General features: G+C 42.6%; 1 long non-coding RNA gene across 1 annotated transcript in view; it reads right to left on the bottom strand.

Moving 5' to 3' along the window:
- LOC121824081 (uncharacterized) overlaps window positions 1-13,319 on the bottom strand; it is a 36,628-nt gene extending 23,309 nt beyond the window's left edge. The window contains exons 1-3 of the long non-coding RNA XR_013045900.1: window positions 13,158-13,319; window positions 12,091-12,175; window positions 10,058-10,093 (exon numbers count right to left, since the gene is read on the bottom strand). This is a non-coding gene — a long non-coding RNA (uncharacterized LOC121824081). The remainder of the gene's footprint in view (window positions 1-10,057; window positions 10,094-12,090; window positions 12,176-13,157) is intronic.
- Window positions 13,320-16,715: the final 3,396 nt, after the last annotated feature.

Raw genomic sequence — 16,715 nt, 5'->3', positions numbered from 1 at the left:
GAGGGAGCTCCTGGGAGGGTCACAAGTGAGCCTGCACATCTCTGGGGAAAATTCCTTGGAAGCCACTGAAATAGCTGTGAAGTACCAATTGTTTCTAGACACAGTTGGCTGGAGAAGGAAAAATTGGACCCTGGTTTGGGTTCATCACATGACCACAATCTCTAATAGCAACAAATGCAAATTCAACAAAACTGTGGGTTTCCAGGAAACACTCTTGCACTGTCCAGTGGCGGCCTGGAATAGAGTAATAACTGGGAATCAATTGAGCTTGCAGCAGAGAGGAAGGAGGAAGAATCAGCTTCAGACACAGAACTCACGTCAGCGGAGGAGAGGAGGGAGATCCGAGAGCTCAAAGGGATTCTGAATGAGTTCCATCTGTAGTGACAAAAAGAGACCAAAAAGGTCTCTGTGAGTTCGAGGCCAGCCTGCTCTACTGAGTGAGTTCCAGGAAAGGCCACAAAGCTACACAGAGAAACCCTGCCTCGAAAAACAAAAAACAAACAAACAAACAAACAAACAAAAAGGTCAGCTAACAGCTGAACCTAGTCATCTTCTCAAGTTCAAAGGACCTGCATTTCCCAGGAACAGTCAGGGCCTCAGCCTGTGACTCATGAAATCCTGGCATGACTAAGGTAAACCCCAGAATGACAATTTATTGACGAGGGAAAATACAAGTACTGTGTAGGCTGGGAGTACACACTGAGAGCGTGACTAACACAGCCCCCCCCTGTACACAAACATTCATGAGATGCTTCATCATGATTAGAAAGCCTGGACCGAGTGCACAGAGCTGTGGGCAAAGTCCTTATCATCAGTCTGCTCTTTCCCCAGTGTTAAACAAATTGAAATCAGAGACGCATGGTGATCCTGGACTCTGACACACAGGGCTTTAAATGAGTGAGTGAACATGCAATGGTACTTGTCTAGGGATGTGTGAAACATCTGCCTTCGGAGGGGAATGTGTGTGCCAGACGGGCCAGGACAGTCACAGTCTGATGCTGGCACCTTCCAAGACCCAGCTCTGTAATGCGCAGCAGCTTTGGTTCTGAAAAGTGTAAAAGACTCCCTTCTCCCAGCTGTTTTACTCAGATGTTTTGGGATTGTTCAGACCCTGTCTTTAAATCCACTTCTGTTTGATGATGACTACTTCTGGGCAAAGCTTTACCCTGGAGCTGTGACCCTCCTTTTACTTCCCAGGACCTGTTCATCTCTTTCTTCACTCAAGTAAGCTGGGGAATTAGCTTGTGAGCTGAGGAAGAGGAGTTCCCACATGCACAGCTCACATCTGTAGCCACATAGCTCTCAGGATTGCCCTTTGCACTAACGGGAGAGAGATGCTCAGAGCATCCGTGTTTCATTGGTCCTTCTATATTCGTTGCTTCCTGATCCAGATAGACTATTGTTGGGGAGAGACTCTGCAGGTGAATAAGGGTGCTGCTATAGGCACAGAGTAGACGTAGAAAACTTTTAACATTTCATTTTAAAATGGAATCATCCCCTCTGAGGATCAGACTAGAGTGATATCCAAGATCTCTAAGAAATTCTTAGCTCGGTGCTGGTGTACAGAAACATGAGGCATTTAAGTTTATATTCCCCACTGGAAAATTATCCCAGTTAATGCTAGAGGTTCTTGTGTAGATGGAAAGTGTGGGATTGTGGCTTTACTGAGCACTTACTACGTGTTAAGCATGTTTGCATATGTTTACTAATATTCTGAAAGCTGTCAGATATCCAGACATTTAGTCACAATAAATAACTTCCTAGGTCTACCAAGGTTACACAGAAACCATGGGTTAAGTTATGCATGTTAAACACACAAAGTATTTCTCTCTCATAGGGGAAGAATTACCTTTAAGTAAGAAATGGATTATTATACTTGAACTAAAAATAGTCAATAAAACAAAGGAATGGGGGCCGGGCGGTGGTGGTGCACGCCTTTAATCCCAGCACTCGGGAGGCAGAGGCAGGTGGATCTCTGTGAGTTCGAGGCCAGCCTGGGCTACCAAGTGAGTTCTAGGAAAGGCGCAAAGCTACACAGAGAAACCCTGTCTTGAAAAACCAAAAAAAAAAAAAAAAAAACAAAAAAAAAAAACAAAAACAAAACAAAAAAAAAAACAAAAAAAACCCCCAAAAAACCAACAACAACAACAACAAAAAAAAAAACACCACAAAAAAACAAAGGAATGGATCTGAAGGCTTAGTATCCAGAAAATAAAACAATGAGAAGACTGATTAATATCTGATTCAGGTGACCTTGTTCTACCATGATAGCAGTTTTAGGAAGTTTTCTTTATAGAAATAGAACAAAGAAAGTCATAAACACGGCATTTTCCAAGTGTACTAATGAAAACATGAAGGAGGTGAATTACATCAAAACAGGAAATGTGTTAGAAGCCTCAGATGATATTCTGATGTCATTCCTAGCCTTGGCGTCTATAGAAGCTAGGAGTCTGTACATTCCAAAAGGATTTACCCAACAGTCACAAGGATGGCAAGTCACCAGCAAAATTAGAAAATAAATAGCTACTTGGCACATGGCAGGGGGTGGGGGGGAGTTATTTGTCTCTGAACTGTAACATTCCAACTCTCCACGATAACTGAGTTTATAACCAGTCAGTTAACCCTGTAGTGAGTTTAACACAGATGCTGCTTTTCAGTGGGAACTGCAGTTAATGCCTGGGCATCTTAGCAGCTTACTCCTTATAAAAAATATTGTTCAGTTTTCTGTATTTATGCTTTTGTCCATGTAGAGTGCATCTCTTGTGAACTCAAGACTAAGTTGAGTGTATGAGTGCATTAAAGACAAGATCTTGTTATGGGTCAAAGTTCATTCCCTATTTACTCCTGAGAAGGGAGTTGAACATAGGATAAGGAGAGGCCAATGCCCTCGGGATTTTGGGTTCATATCACAGATAGGTAGTTGGCATAGCAACGATTAATGTTGCAGTCAACACATAGATTTGGCTTGTTGTGACTTATGAGTGATCCTCCACTCTTTACTCTGGGAACATGAGAACTTAGTTTCAAGATAAACCTGAAAAATATTAGCAAACAAAATCATGTTGCTTTCCTTCTAGAAACATGAACAACTGACTGGTTCATTCCAGGTAGGGCACTGATAATAGAATAAAGAAACAACTCCATCAAAGTCCAACTTGGTGAACCAGTGAGTTTATGGATCTACTTACAGAACACAGTTGGGGTAACTGCAGCAGCATGGACAACTCATAGACAGCTGTATCATCAGAAGCCCACCCCAGCATGGAAGGTGACTCCCAAAAGCCACATCCTTGGGGCTCCCTAAGGGACTTTCAAACAGATGTATAGGACCTTCTGCCAGTTGGAAAGCCTCATTTCTCAGTAGTTGTTATTGCTTGTCTAACACTGGGCAGGGACTTTGTGAATCTTGTAACTTTCAGGAATCTCCTGAGACTTGTGAGTTGCTTACTCCTGAGCCTTGTAAGTTTTGTTTACTACCTAAGTCTTAAGGAGTCTCTTTCTAGAATGGAAGAAATTTATGCACAACAAAGATCCACCTAAAAAAGGGGAGAAGATGATGCAATGACTTGAAATGTCCCTGGGCACAGAAAATAAAACACAAGGAACAGCCTACTTGGCCAGGAGTTGAAACCTTGACATACTCCCCTATTGTCTTCCTAAGATGAGTGAGAAAAGGCAGGCTTGTAGTCTGCCTTCCAGCCCAGACTCCATGAACCTTATTGCACACTGTGCGGTTGAACCACCTTACTCACTGTATGGAACAGAGAAGTAGACTTTTCACTTAGAGAGAAACAGCTGAGTTCTGCCACTGCGGTGGCCACTGTACCAGCTGTGTTTAAAAAGTCATTATCATCAGAGATTACTTGCAAACCAGAGGAAAGGCCATAGAGAACTAAAGGAACCATAAATACAACGTTATAAGAGCAGCCATACAAGCACCAGATGGAAACTTTACCAAAGAAACATCTTAAAAAATCTTTGGAGAGTGCTAAGTTGTTATTATCATTAAAAGAAAAAGAAAGAAGAAAAGGGTGGATGAAGGAAGGAAGAAGGTGGGAGAGAAAGAGGAAGAGGAGGACACAGCTAGGAAGATGATTAATTAGAGAGCAGAGTAGTCCTAGAAGTTAAGAAAAATGAAAACCTGAAGTACATGTATTTTATATGTTCAGCACTCTGTAGTAGGAGTTGCCCCCAAATGGAATATGAACACAGGAAACAGAACAAATGAGAAGATAACAGAAAGTTCCCCTGGGCTAATGACTTTGTTTAGTCTTATTAAAAAAGGAGCTCTTATCTAGCCATATCCTATTTGAATTTCAGTCATGAAGGATTAAAAGGAAATTGTAAAAGATTCCAGAGGGGAAAAGCCGTTCAGTGAGCAAACTTAGAGGAGAGGAGAGAATAAGATCCAAATTGGACTTAGACTCATGGCTGACTACGTGGAATACAGGAGAAGCGTAAAGAAGCGCTTTCTACCCAGGAGGGGATGGGAGCCTCTCCACCTGGTTGTCATTCTACTCAGCACCCTAGCGTCATTCTCTAAGTCTCACAGGGTCTCGTCACTTCCTGGGGAGCTGCTGAAGAGTTCAGAGCCATGGGCTCTGTTCTGGGTGTCGCATGTGTTAGAAGCAGGCTGCGGCCCGCACTGAGTCCTGGGAAGCCCGTTCCACTTGGGAAACAAACCTTGGCTTGGTTTGTAGACAGTGATGACTCAGCTGTATTAGCTGTTGGTCCGTGTGGGGCCACACACACTTTTTGGAGCTGAGCTCCAGCCTCAGACTCATTGCTTCTCCTCACTGTAGACCACAAGGCTGACTCAGGGTGCTCTCTGAGGCCCCGTGAGCCTGGAGAGGTCAGAACTCTGGCCATAATTACCATATTCATGATTGTGCTTCATTTCAGACTAAACATGTCTTAGGTAACAGACTGTCCAGGGATGTGAAATATTTTTTGAAATAACTATAACTCTGTTAGTGCTGTAACCTTTCATTTACGGCCCCCTGGTCCTTGTTCAGGGGCGCACATTTTACAATAGGATGAAGAGCTTGGTTGGGTTGTGCAGTTTAACTATAGCTGTTCCCTTCCCCAGATCCGATTCAGGAGATTTATTTAATAACACTTTACAGAACTGTTTCATTTACAGAGATACCCCTATAGTTGCCTTTTAATCCTACTGATTCTGTCACTAGGAGAACGTCTTATGGTGCCTGCATCATTGGAAGTCAAATGTGATCAAGGAGCGGCCTCCAGGCTGCAGCAGTGAATAGAGGGTCAGTTACACACAGGAAGTCAGACATGCAGGTGCTCAGTGGATCCATAGTCTTAGCACATTCATGCTGTGGATGATGGATCCCCACTCAGCTTCCGTACTTAGGGAAGGTAGGCTCTACTCAGGAATCACCAAGAGAAGGTATGCCATCCCTGGAGCTGAAGGCTTCAGTAGGCCACACAGAACTGCTTGTAATTTTTTAGCTTCTTTGGTTTATTATAAAAGGAAATGTGTGGGGGTGAGTGTGGTATAAATCCCACACATTAATCAGATGATAAGTAATTAGACCAGCATTAGGTTCTGATTTTGAACCAGCATCAGGCTTGGAATGGCTTTCTCTTTTCTTTCCTGTTGAGTTTATTCTCTCTCTTGGCGTTTTCATATGAAGTAGATCTACACAAAGCTTTGTGTGTCTCTGCTACGACTCCCCCACACTCTCTGACTCTTCACACCAGTGTGCTCCTTTGTGCCCTTCCTGTGACCTCCTCTTGGAATTTCTCCAGAGTCTCTTGACTCTTAAAGGCAGAGGACTAAACAAAGAAATGCAAACATTTGAAGTATCTCATGAGCAGCCATCACCGGCCAGCTATTCCGAGCCCCTCGGCCCCCATCTATTAACCGTATCTTATACCATCCGGCAAAGCTTCCCTTTGATGATAGTCATTCGCGGTCTGTGATAAACCTAATGGTTAAATGTTCTTTGTGTTTTGTTTTCTAATCAGAAAGCAGGGGAAAACAAAGGTGGCTCTGGGTAAATCTCTGTGTGTGTGAGCAAGTACGGGTTGGAATTTCTGAAAAATTGCAATCTTTCCAGGTGCAGTAAGTCAGAAAGTAACTTTTATTACAGTGTCTGGTGCTGTGGACTAAATGCACTAAAATCTGATTAAATCGACTCAAATCTGATTAAAAGACTGTCAAAAGATGCATGTTAGATGCTGGCTACAATTTTAGTAGTCAGTAAGAATCATGACAGGTACGATTTTTATTTTCTTTCAGAACTAAGAATGTTTGCCTGGTTGGAGAAAATAAAACACATAAAAACATAACCATTACGAGAACTCTAAATAGCTGACCAGGTCCCAGGTATCAGCTCCCAATGACTGTGTGCCCCGGGGGAGAAGGGACCCCAGCAATTCTACTTTAAACTTTGTATGTTTGTGCTATTTACTTAAAACATGTTAGTTCAGAGTAATATATTCCCTTCCTTGAAAGCAGAGATGTATTGGTGCCATGGCATGCTGTAGGAAAGGAATGATGATTGGATAGAGAGAAAGGTGACATCTATTTGGTCTTGGTTAAGAGAATGAATTCCATAAATTGAAACATGACAAGGGAGGTCTAGTCTTTTCTGATAAATCTCAGTCCATTCATTGGCCCATCGTCAGGGAATAAGTTTTTCATTACATATTTGTCCTAAGATTTCTGACATATTTTACCAGGGTTAAATGAAAGCCAGTAGGAAAAGTTTGGCTGCATCTTAGAAGTAATAAACAGCAACTTTTAATAAACCTCACTCTGGGGAAGTACTGTCATGGCACCATGTTTAGAAAGTGTTGTGGAATATTTGTTTACACTGTGTGAAGATGTGTCACTGTGGTTGGTTTAATAAAGAGCTGAATGGCCAATAGCTGGGCAGGAGAGGATAGGTGGGACTTCCAGGGAGAGAGAGGAAGAGGAGAAAGAATCTAGGTGCATGGACTTCACCAGCAGACTCGGAGTAAGTCAGATGTGCCACACTAAGAAGAGGTAATCGAGCCACATGACAGAATGTAGATTTAAAAATTATGGGTTCATTAAGTTAAAAGAGTTAGTTGGGTAAAAGCCTAAGCTAAGGACAAGCTTTCATAATTAATAATGTCTCCATGTCATCATTTGCAGGCTGTCGGTCCAGATGAAAAAGTACAGCTACAGGAAAGTGTCTCAAATGGGCGACCTTTTTGAAGGGCAACTCTCTCTCAGCCGCTGCATAAATCTATGACAACCATATCTGATAGATCTAATACTAGGAGAGAAAATGCTATTTGGATGTTGTGCTTGCTAGTTTTATGTCAACTTGACAGAATCTAAAGTTATCTGAAAGGAGGGAACCTCAATTGAGAAAATGCCTCCATAAGTTTGGGCAATAGGCAAGCCTGAAGGGCATTTTCTCAATTAGTGATTGGTGAGGAGGGCCCAGCACATGGTTGGTGGTGCTGTTCCTGGTCTGGTGGTCCCGGGTTCTCTAAGAAAGTAGGCTGAGCAAGCCATGAAGAGCAAGCCAGTAAGCAGCACCCTTGACTTCTTCAGGACTGGGAACATTGATTCAGGTGGAGCAACCAGCGTGGGAAACAGGAGATTTTAGCTAAGAAGTTGGAAAAAACCATTAGCCATGTGGGGAATAGAAATCATCTAGTGAGGATCAGAAACATGGAGTTTATATTTCTACAGGGGAGGGGAAGGGTCATGGCTTTCTTGCATGCACCTGAGCTCAGACTTTCTTCCACAAAGAGAAGAAAGCCAGCGGAGATTTTGGAGGAGAGAAATAACACCAACCATAAGAGTTACAAAAGTAACCGGATTTATGAAAACGACTTAAGGTAGGTTTAGTGGGAGAAGATAAACTTCTGAAGCAGGAGGGTGTCTGTAAGAATGGAAAGAGAGGTATAGATATGAAGGAGAGCATGAAGGACAATCAGCAGCAGGTGGGAACCGATTGGGTACAGCTCTGTCATTGTCCTCAGCTGATCTGAGGGTTACCACTTACCCAGGAGGCACTTGGAAATCCCTGACGCATCTTCTCGTGCCCCTCACCTTTCCCACTCCTTCCGTACAAGCAGGGCACACCGGGCTGCACGTGCAGAGTCTTGTTCTCCATCCTCCCTACTTTTGCTTATCCCACCATATTTAGTCTTTTACTTACTGTGACATGCGTATTCTTCCATTGTCTATCATTTCTGAAGACCTGCTCAAACGTGACCTCTTGTATGGATGTTTCCCGAAGCCTGTTTCCCTTGCCCCAACATTTTCCTGCATTCATGTCTGGACTTGGGTTGTTCCCTTCTATCTCATAGAACAAAATATTTGTATTATTTTATAAAACTAGCTTCGTGACACTACACACCCATTGAAAAACCTCATTAAAAACTTGAGACGACTCCAAATGCTGGTGAATACTGAGAGCCCTGGTCACCCAAGTACTTTTGGTACTACTATAAAATGCACAGGCAATCTGGAAATGTTGGGTCATATATTTAGAAATGTCAGGACATTCAACTGCTCTGCAACTCAGCAGTTCTTTTTCCTAAGGTAAAAAAAAAAGTATATGCTCATAGGAAAATGTGTACATGCTGGCACAGTGGTGGTGCATGCAGAAATGCTGGCACAGTGGTGGTGCATGCAGAAATGCTGGCATAGTGGTGGTGCATGCAGAAATGCTGGCATAGTGGTGGTGCATGCCAAAGGGCTGGCATAGTGGTGGTGCATGCAGAAATGCTGGCATAGTGGTGGTGCATGCAGAAATGCTGGCACAGTGGTGGTGCATGCAAAAATCCCAGTATTCAAGAAGTAAAGGCAGAAGGATCAGAAGATCAAGGCCTGCCTTAGTACATAACATGCTTGAGACCTGACTGACCCTGTCTCAAATAATCAAAGTGCAAACCCAAAGTCCTCCCAAGCCACATCTAAACACACAGTGTTCATAGTAGCTTTATCTGTAATAACTGCAATCCCCTTCAACAAGTGAAAGGTTAAATGTGGTCAGTATATACCACGGACTACTACTGGCTGATCAATGGAACACGCTATTGATAGATGCAATACTTTGATAAATCTCTGAAGTGTTAAGGTGATACGTAAAGCCAATCTCTGAAATTTTATTACGTCATTTACACAATGTTTTTGAAAGGACAGACTTAGAAATGGGGGACAGTGGTTACCAGGGGCAGGGCTAAGTAGAGTTATAAAGAGTTATAACAGGGGGTGCATATTTTCCTTACAGTGGTTGAACACAGTGGTGGCAGACACATGAACCCACGCTGGCCATAAAATAGTTCAGAATTAAACACTCCCAAATGAGTAAAAATAGGACTGGGAAACCCTGAACAAGGCACACTTACTATCATGACAACAACCTGGTGTAGCTGGAAGGTTTCTCTGGTCCTACCTGGCCACGGTCCTGCCCAGCCCCATGGTCCTGCAGCCATTTATAAAATAATCAGTCAGAGGCTTAATAATATTTATAAATTGTATGGCCTGTGGCAGGCCTATTGCTAGCTAGCTCTTTCATCTTTAACCCATTTCTATTCATCTATGTTTAGCCAGGGGGCCATGGCGTTACCGGTCTGCTGACATTTTGCTTTTTCTTGGGCAGCAGCTCGTGTCTCTCCAGACTCTGCCTTTCTCCTTCCTGTCTCTCTCCTTGGATTTCCTGCCTACTTCTAAGCTGCCTTGCCATAGGCCAAAGCAGCTTATTAACTAACCAATCAGAGCAACACATAATCACAGTGTACAGAAAGACATCCCACAGCACCCTGGTGGTGATCCTATTTGCTTTTACAAAATATTACCAAAATCAAGAGTGTGCACTCTCCTTGCCCTGTGCTTCACAACTGCATATGTATCCACAATGACCTCAGCGAAATATCATTTAGAAAAAGCGCCCAATTCCCTAGGGGGTTAAAACTGGTTCAAATGGACATAAAACATTACATCTTCCCTCCTCAGAACTGTGACAGGTAGACAGTAGGTCTTCGGTACATTTCTGCATGAATTAGTTGGGAATAAAGGAAGAAGACGTCAAAGATGGCTCACCTTTCGGGTCTGAAGTGCTCTGGAGGTGATCACAACCTTAAAACAAAGGACACAGGTGCAAAGAGCATTCGAGAAAGGGAACGTGCCCAGGCCCTCCTCCTCATAGCCTTCTTAGCTTCTTCATCTCTTGCTCTTTCTTTCTTGATATTACTGAATTTGAAGTTTTAACGAGCTATTCAAATAAAAATATCTGGCATGTGAATGCAGATATTTTGATCCCCCTTTTCTTTCGAATTTAACAATAAATGTTTTAGGCGTGCTTCTACGATTTAAGGTTATAAGTACCGGCATTTTTCTTGAAAAAAAAAAAAAAAACTTGGTTGAATTCTCATAGTTCATTTTCCAGTTATTTATATTAGACATTGAACCTAAAAACCTGCATTAAAACAGACTAAATTATCATATTATAAACAATTTCCTCTCCATTTTTAAGGCTGCAACATCTCTATTGGCAATAAACTTGGTCTGCATTTTACATTTGAAATTCTTCATCAGGGAGATTATCGCATATTTACCCTTACATCTAGGGATTTGAGCATCATTTTTGAATGGAAAAATTAGAAATGGATGTAAGAACATTTGACAGGAAGTTATAATATTTGTAAGTTGAAGGCTATGCAGCTGTATGCCATGGTTCTGTGTTGCCTCTCATGTCACTTTGTGGGAAGTAATTGGTGGTAAAACTAGCACACAGGTTTTAGCATCAAAGATCTCAAAAGAGGCTGAGGTCATCATCTTCTCTGTCCTTTGGTTATGATGGCCTCAGATCAATAATCTGACAGCCTCTAAGCGTTCACATGATGCGCTCTCAGCCAGTTCTGAAATTTTATCACCTGTTTATTTAAAGAATTCTTCTCTATGACGGAATGAAATGGCGTCTATTGGCTGAACTATGTTTTACTCATTTTTGTAATTGCCTCTTGTGTTAGCAACATGGTGGGTACCCATGTTATACGCTCTAACTGACTGAATCAAGGGTTTTAAAAATGTCCTTTGATGTGGTCCGCTTTCTTGTGTCCGGGCTTTTAAAGAAGAGAACAGAGCAAGCCCCCCAGACCGCGAGGTTGCAGCAAGCCTGTCCTGTGCTTTCTTCAAGAAACTAAGGTTTATTTGGCCTTTCTCACAGAATTTAATTTGCTTTTCCAACCACTCCTGCAGCTCTCATTTGGGCCTGCCTGAACTCTGCATGTTGAAGTTTGTCTATAGTAGGATATGAGTTCCCGAACAGATTTCATGAATTCTAAACATATCAGCCTCACAAGCTCCTGGCTTGTGCATATTATTTCTGTGTTATCCAGTTTTGTTTTTTTGTTTTTTGAGGCCCTGCTCTGTGGACTCTGGGTAAAAAGTTGGTTGAATGGCTGAATTTAAGATTTGCTGTTACGGCAAGAGATTTCTTTTTTGGGGAAAAGGAACCAAGTTGCGCTTTGTCTGGCCTAATGTCCCTGGAGGTGAGTGAAAACTTTTTTTTCTGTTTTCATTCAACTGACATCCAGGCCATTGGAATAGCTTCCTCTTCTGTGAAGCCATTTCTTTCGGGTCACACTAACCTGCCAGAGACTGTTTTCACAATGTCTTCTCAGGAAGAGCCTCAGATGGCTGGATACCTGGCAGGTAAGTCCATGGAGTCTGTCAACACGATGTGTGAGTGTGTGTGTGTGGTATATGTGAGGTGTGTGGACATGTGTTTGTGGGTCTTTGCACCTGATATATATACAGAAAACAGAGGAGGATGTGGGACACCCTGCTCTGTTACTTTGCACCGTATCCCTTTGGGACGGGGTCTTTGTCCTGAAGCGGGATCTGTGATGGCAGCAAGCTAGCCCTAGTGATTTTTCTGTCTCTGTCCCCTTGGTGCTGGGGTTCCAGGTGCCTGTGGTGACACCTGACTTTTTACGTAGGTACTGGGTGTTTGAACTCACGACCTTGTGTTAGTGCAACAAGTACTGTCACCCATAACTATCTCCCCCCCTCTGCAAAGGGTATTTTAAACGTTTTTATTTACTGAAAAGCAGGAACTCTGTTTTACTTACCTGTGATTGACAGGATGACTCCGGAGTCCTAGGCACTTCAGCATTTGCTGAATTAAGGAGTGAATGGTGTTTTCTCCTTGTGATCCTTTAATGAAAGCGCATACTTAATTTTACTAATAACAACAACATTTTCTCAGTGATTTAAGCTGCTTTATGCTACTATTAGAGCAGATTTGGCAAATGTTACTGTTTTCGCACTCCGGGGTTCTATTTAACTCGGGACCTATCTTTGTAACAAATAGATAGCCAGTGTTTTCCAAACTGAGAATGGACCCATCCGGAGATTGTGGGAGGTTCTCAGGAAGTCCCAGGGCCTGCAACCCTGTGCTCCAACAGCTGCTTGGGGAAAGGCAAGGAACTATGGATGACCCAGCGTTTCCCATCCACTGCCTCCCCTTGGGTACATCTGCTTTTCAGATTTGATGTGACACTAAAGGGCACCCAGAGCTACCTTGGAATCTGTAAGATGAAGCATGAATGGCTTTAAAAAAAAAAAAAAAAAAGACAATTGATATGAGTCATGGAAACCCAGAGGAATTCACAGGATGACCAAGTTTAAGAAGTCCTGAGGTGACCCTCAGGACTGATGCTAATTGAATTCCCTTGACAAGGCATCTTGAATGATGTGGCCCTTACTGTTTTGAAATGAGTGCAGGGAAAAGAATTTTCCCAGAGCGTTTCACTGGAGACCAAAAGGTCACTCAGATTTCATAGTTGCGAGTCATGTGCGAGTCAGAATTTGGATCGAGGCTCAGTCCAAGGGATGCAGAATTGGAAGGCCTGGCTTTGCCTGAGTCATTCTGTTATTCGTGTTAGCTGAAAACAATGTGATCTCGTTTATTTAATACTGAACCTTCGGGATAAATCCATGCCTCTGCAGAGAGATCCCTGCCCAGGGTGACAGCCCTGCCCTTTCTCTATGTTTCACACACCTCACAGCTTAGCCTCACCAGGTTCATGATGCCCACCATCTCTGTAGACCGGCTTTCTCAAGACACTTCCAGTCCACCTACTCATCATGGGTCCCCCATCGTTCTCACAAATGTCACGTAAAGAACGTGCTTTACCTCTTCGCTGAACGCTAAGCGTCTGTTTAGACGCCTTGAGACAACTCAGCCACTTCACTGTGTCCGCCATTGAGCTAACTGTATCTTCAACATTTCTTCTTTCTTGATTTCTTTGACTCCACGGACAGCCCCATGGATGTGTGTCACCCCATTAAAGTTCCTTAGAGCTGTTACCCATAAGCCTCCTGGGTGATCACCCGGATTCACTGGGGATTCTAGCAGAATTCTTACAGTCTTTCTACCCCTAGGTCCTACCGTTTAGCCTAATTATATCAGGATTTAATTTGTTTTAGATTTATATTGTGCGTGAGTACTTTGCCTGCGTGCGTGTGTATGAACCACATGCATGCTTGGTGTCCACAGAGGTCAGAAGGGGGTGTCGGATCCCCCGGAAGTGGCGTTATGGAGCTTGTGAGCTACCATATGGATGCTGAGAATTGAACCCGGGTCTTCCGCAAGAACAGAAAGTGTTCTTCGTCGCTGAGCCATCTCTTCAGCCCCTACAGTGTTTATCTAGATCGCCACAACAGCACCGTGTTCCCCACTCAAAATCCAGCAGTCACCCCCTCTTCCCAGACAGTGAGTTCTATCTTTGTTCATGGAGACGCAAGCTTAGCTCCAGGAAATGAACGCAATCAGTCTCCCAGGAGTTCTCGTCTCCTGTCACCTAGTGGGACCTTCCTGGGAGTTGAAATTATGCACCACTAGGAATCATCCGACAGACTCAGACATAAGTGAGCGGAGATGGAGAACAGATATTGGTGTTTCCTAATTCACTGGTAACCCTAATATTCAGTGAGGCACGACAATCCTGGCCCCCGCTCCATCGTGAGGGTCTCAGATCCCACTGTGACTGGTCTATGGCTACACATGCAGTCTAGTTTGAGATTTTCTACCAAGAGTATCTGAGAAAGCACCTTTCATGGCAGAAAAGGGATTTTCTTTCCTTTTTTATGTGTGTACATGCTAGTATGTATGTGCATGGTTTTGAAGGCTATGTAAAGAGGCCAAAGGTCAGTGACAGGTGTCTTCCTCAGTCAGTTTCCAAATTAATTAATTAATTGTGTGGTGTATGCATGTATTCACACTTATGTGTGGTACATACATGTGTGCATGTGTGTGTGGGCATGAGAGTTGAAACACTCTGAGGTTTTGTTGCTTGTTTAGTAAGTAGCCTGGTTCTTGAACTTAGTCGGAGTGAGTCTGTTCCTTTCTCCTCTTCAATGGTTAATTCAGGCCAACGGAAATTCTTGTTCTAGATAGAGTTCTGTCCTTTTCTTCCAGATAGAGGCTGTCTTCAGCTGGCGAGACGTGTGTGACATTATCATTTTGAATGGCCCTGTCGTTAATCTTAAATTTTATTATTTCTCATTAACAGAGATCATATAAAACTGCAAAGGATGGTTCAAGGTCAATAATGAAAACATTCCAGTGGTATACGTAGAACGAACATCCCGGAGAGAGTGTGTGAGAGAGGGAAGGGCAGTTACGTGTAGGAAGACACAGTTCCAGTGTGCGCCTTGAGGACATGGATTTCTGTTTCTTTCCCCCATGCTCCTAGGCATGTGTTACTCACCCCACTTCCTCTGGCTTTGGCTCCCACAACCAATCTTATTTAAGATGTCAAATTCATTTGTCTCCATCCTTGCCTGATCTTATTCCAAGGCTGAGATTTAAGATCTCAGCTTCTGGCTCCTTCTGCCATGCCTGCTGCCTGCTGCCATGCCTGCTGCCTGCTGCCATGCCTGCTGCATGCTGAATGCTGCCATGCCTGCTGCATGCTGAATGCTGCCATGCCTGCTGCATGCTTCCATGCTGCCATGCCTGCTGCATACTACCATGTCTGGTGCCTGCTGCCTGCTGCCATGCTCCCAATCCACAATAAACTCTTACCTCTCTGGAATCATAAGCCAAATAACTCTTTCTTCTGTGAGTTGCCTTAGTCATGGTGTTTTATCCCAGCAAGAGAAGTAACTAATAGAGCAGGTGGTGAAATCTGTCATTATTGTGTCTGGACTATGTGGTCCTTTATGCCTTTTATACTTTTTTTTTTTTAAATTGGGGGTCCCAATATTCAGGACATCAACATTTATAATATAATGTCTTCTTGAGAAGCTGTTTCTCTTGTTACTATATGTAATCGCTCTGTTTATCTCCTCTGATTAATTTTGACTTAAAGTATACTTTATCAGAGATGAGAGTTACTGGGGCAGCTTCTTCTCAGCTCAGTGATTTGATTTTCAACCTCTGACTCGCAGTTTGTGGATGTCTTAACCGCATGAGTTTCTTGGAGACAGCAGATAGTTTGTTGGCATTTTTTTTTTTTTATTCAGTGTACTAGTCAGAGTCTACTAATTGGGAAATTAAGACCATTTGTGTTCAAGCTTGTAAGTAAGAAGTGTTTGCTCTTGTTTGTGAACTTGATGTTTTTTGTTCTTATTGGCTGGTTAGCTGGTAGTTCCCCACCCCGACCCCCGGCTCCTCGCTGGCATTGTTGGATGCTCGGTAGCTTGTTCTTTGAGACATAATCAGTTCTTTCTTAGTTATCCGTGTTCAACTACTGCTTTCTTTGCCTCCATCCCCTCCTGTGTCCTCATGTGTAAAACCATGTTGGTATTTTTAAAAGAACTTTCCATAATGTTGCCCTAGATGTTACATACTGCTTAACTTGTGGTATTCTTTAAATAACTTTATTTCTCCATTGATTTTCATAGATAATTTTGCTGAGTGTAACACTCTAGAATAACAATTTTATTTACTTTCAAGGCTTGAAATAATATATCATTCCATGTTTTCTTAGCTGTTGTGGTCATTTGTTAAGATCTGATCTTATTCTGGTATTTCCGCCATGCATGTTGGTTGGTGCTTTTCCCTTCCAGCTTTTAGTCTTATTTCTTTTCCTTGTGTTTTGGACATCCTGACTGTGATATATTGTGAGGTGGCTCTTTTCTGATCATGTCTATTTGGGGTTGTAAAGTGTTCCTGTGTTTGGATGTCTATTTCTTTCTCTAGGTTTTGTAAGTTCTGAGCTATAATTTCATCCACAGATTGCCTAGACCATTGATTTTATGTAACTTCCTTCTGTTCCATGACTTCTTAGGTTTGGTTTCTTTTTGTGTGTATGTTCAAGAATTCTTGAAATTTTGGTCATGTTCACTGATTTTTTTCTTTATGTGTGCCTGTATGTGTTACTGCCCTGACCTTATCCTCCAGCCATGAGATTCGTTCCCTTGCCTGGTCTTGTCTGCTCAGGAGACTGTTTGATTGACACATTCATTCATTTTTAAAATTTCTGTTTGGTTCTTTTTCAGTGATTCTATTTTCTTGGTGATTTTTTCCTCCATATTTATTTTTTTTCTCCAAATTGCTGAATCTTTCATCTACTTTGGTAACTTTCTGATCTATGTGTTTAGTTAATTTCCTAAGTTTATTTTCTAGATCTCTAATTACATTTTCTGTTTATTTCAGTCCTCCTTTTGGCCACTGAGCCTTTACATTTTTAAAAAATTATATTTAATTGATTGATTTTGTATGTGGAGGTCAGAGAACAACTTGCAG

Source organism: Peromyscus maniculatus, chromosome 19 (assembly GCF_049852395.1).
Source record: "Peromyscus maniculatus bairdii isolate BWxNUB_F1_BW_parent chromosome 19, HU_Pman_BW_mat_3.1, whole genome shotgun sequence".
Lineage (NCBI taxonomy): Eukaryota > Metazoa > Chordata > Mammalia > Rodentia > Cricetidae > Peromyscus > Peromyscus maniculatus.
The sequence above is the reverse complement of the archived record's forward strand: the minus strand, read 5'-3'. Positions and strand labels throughout refer to the sequence as shown.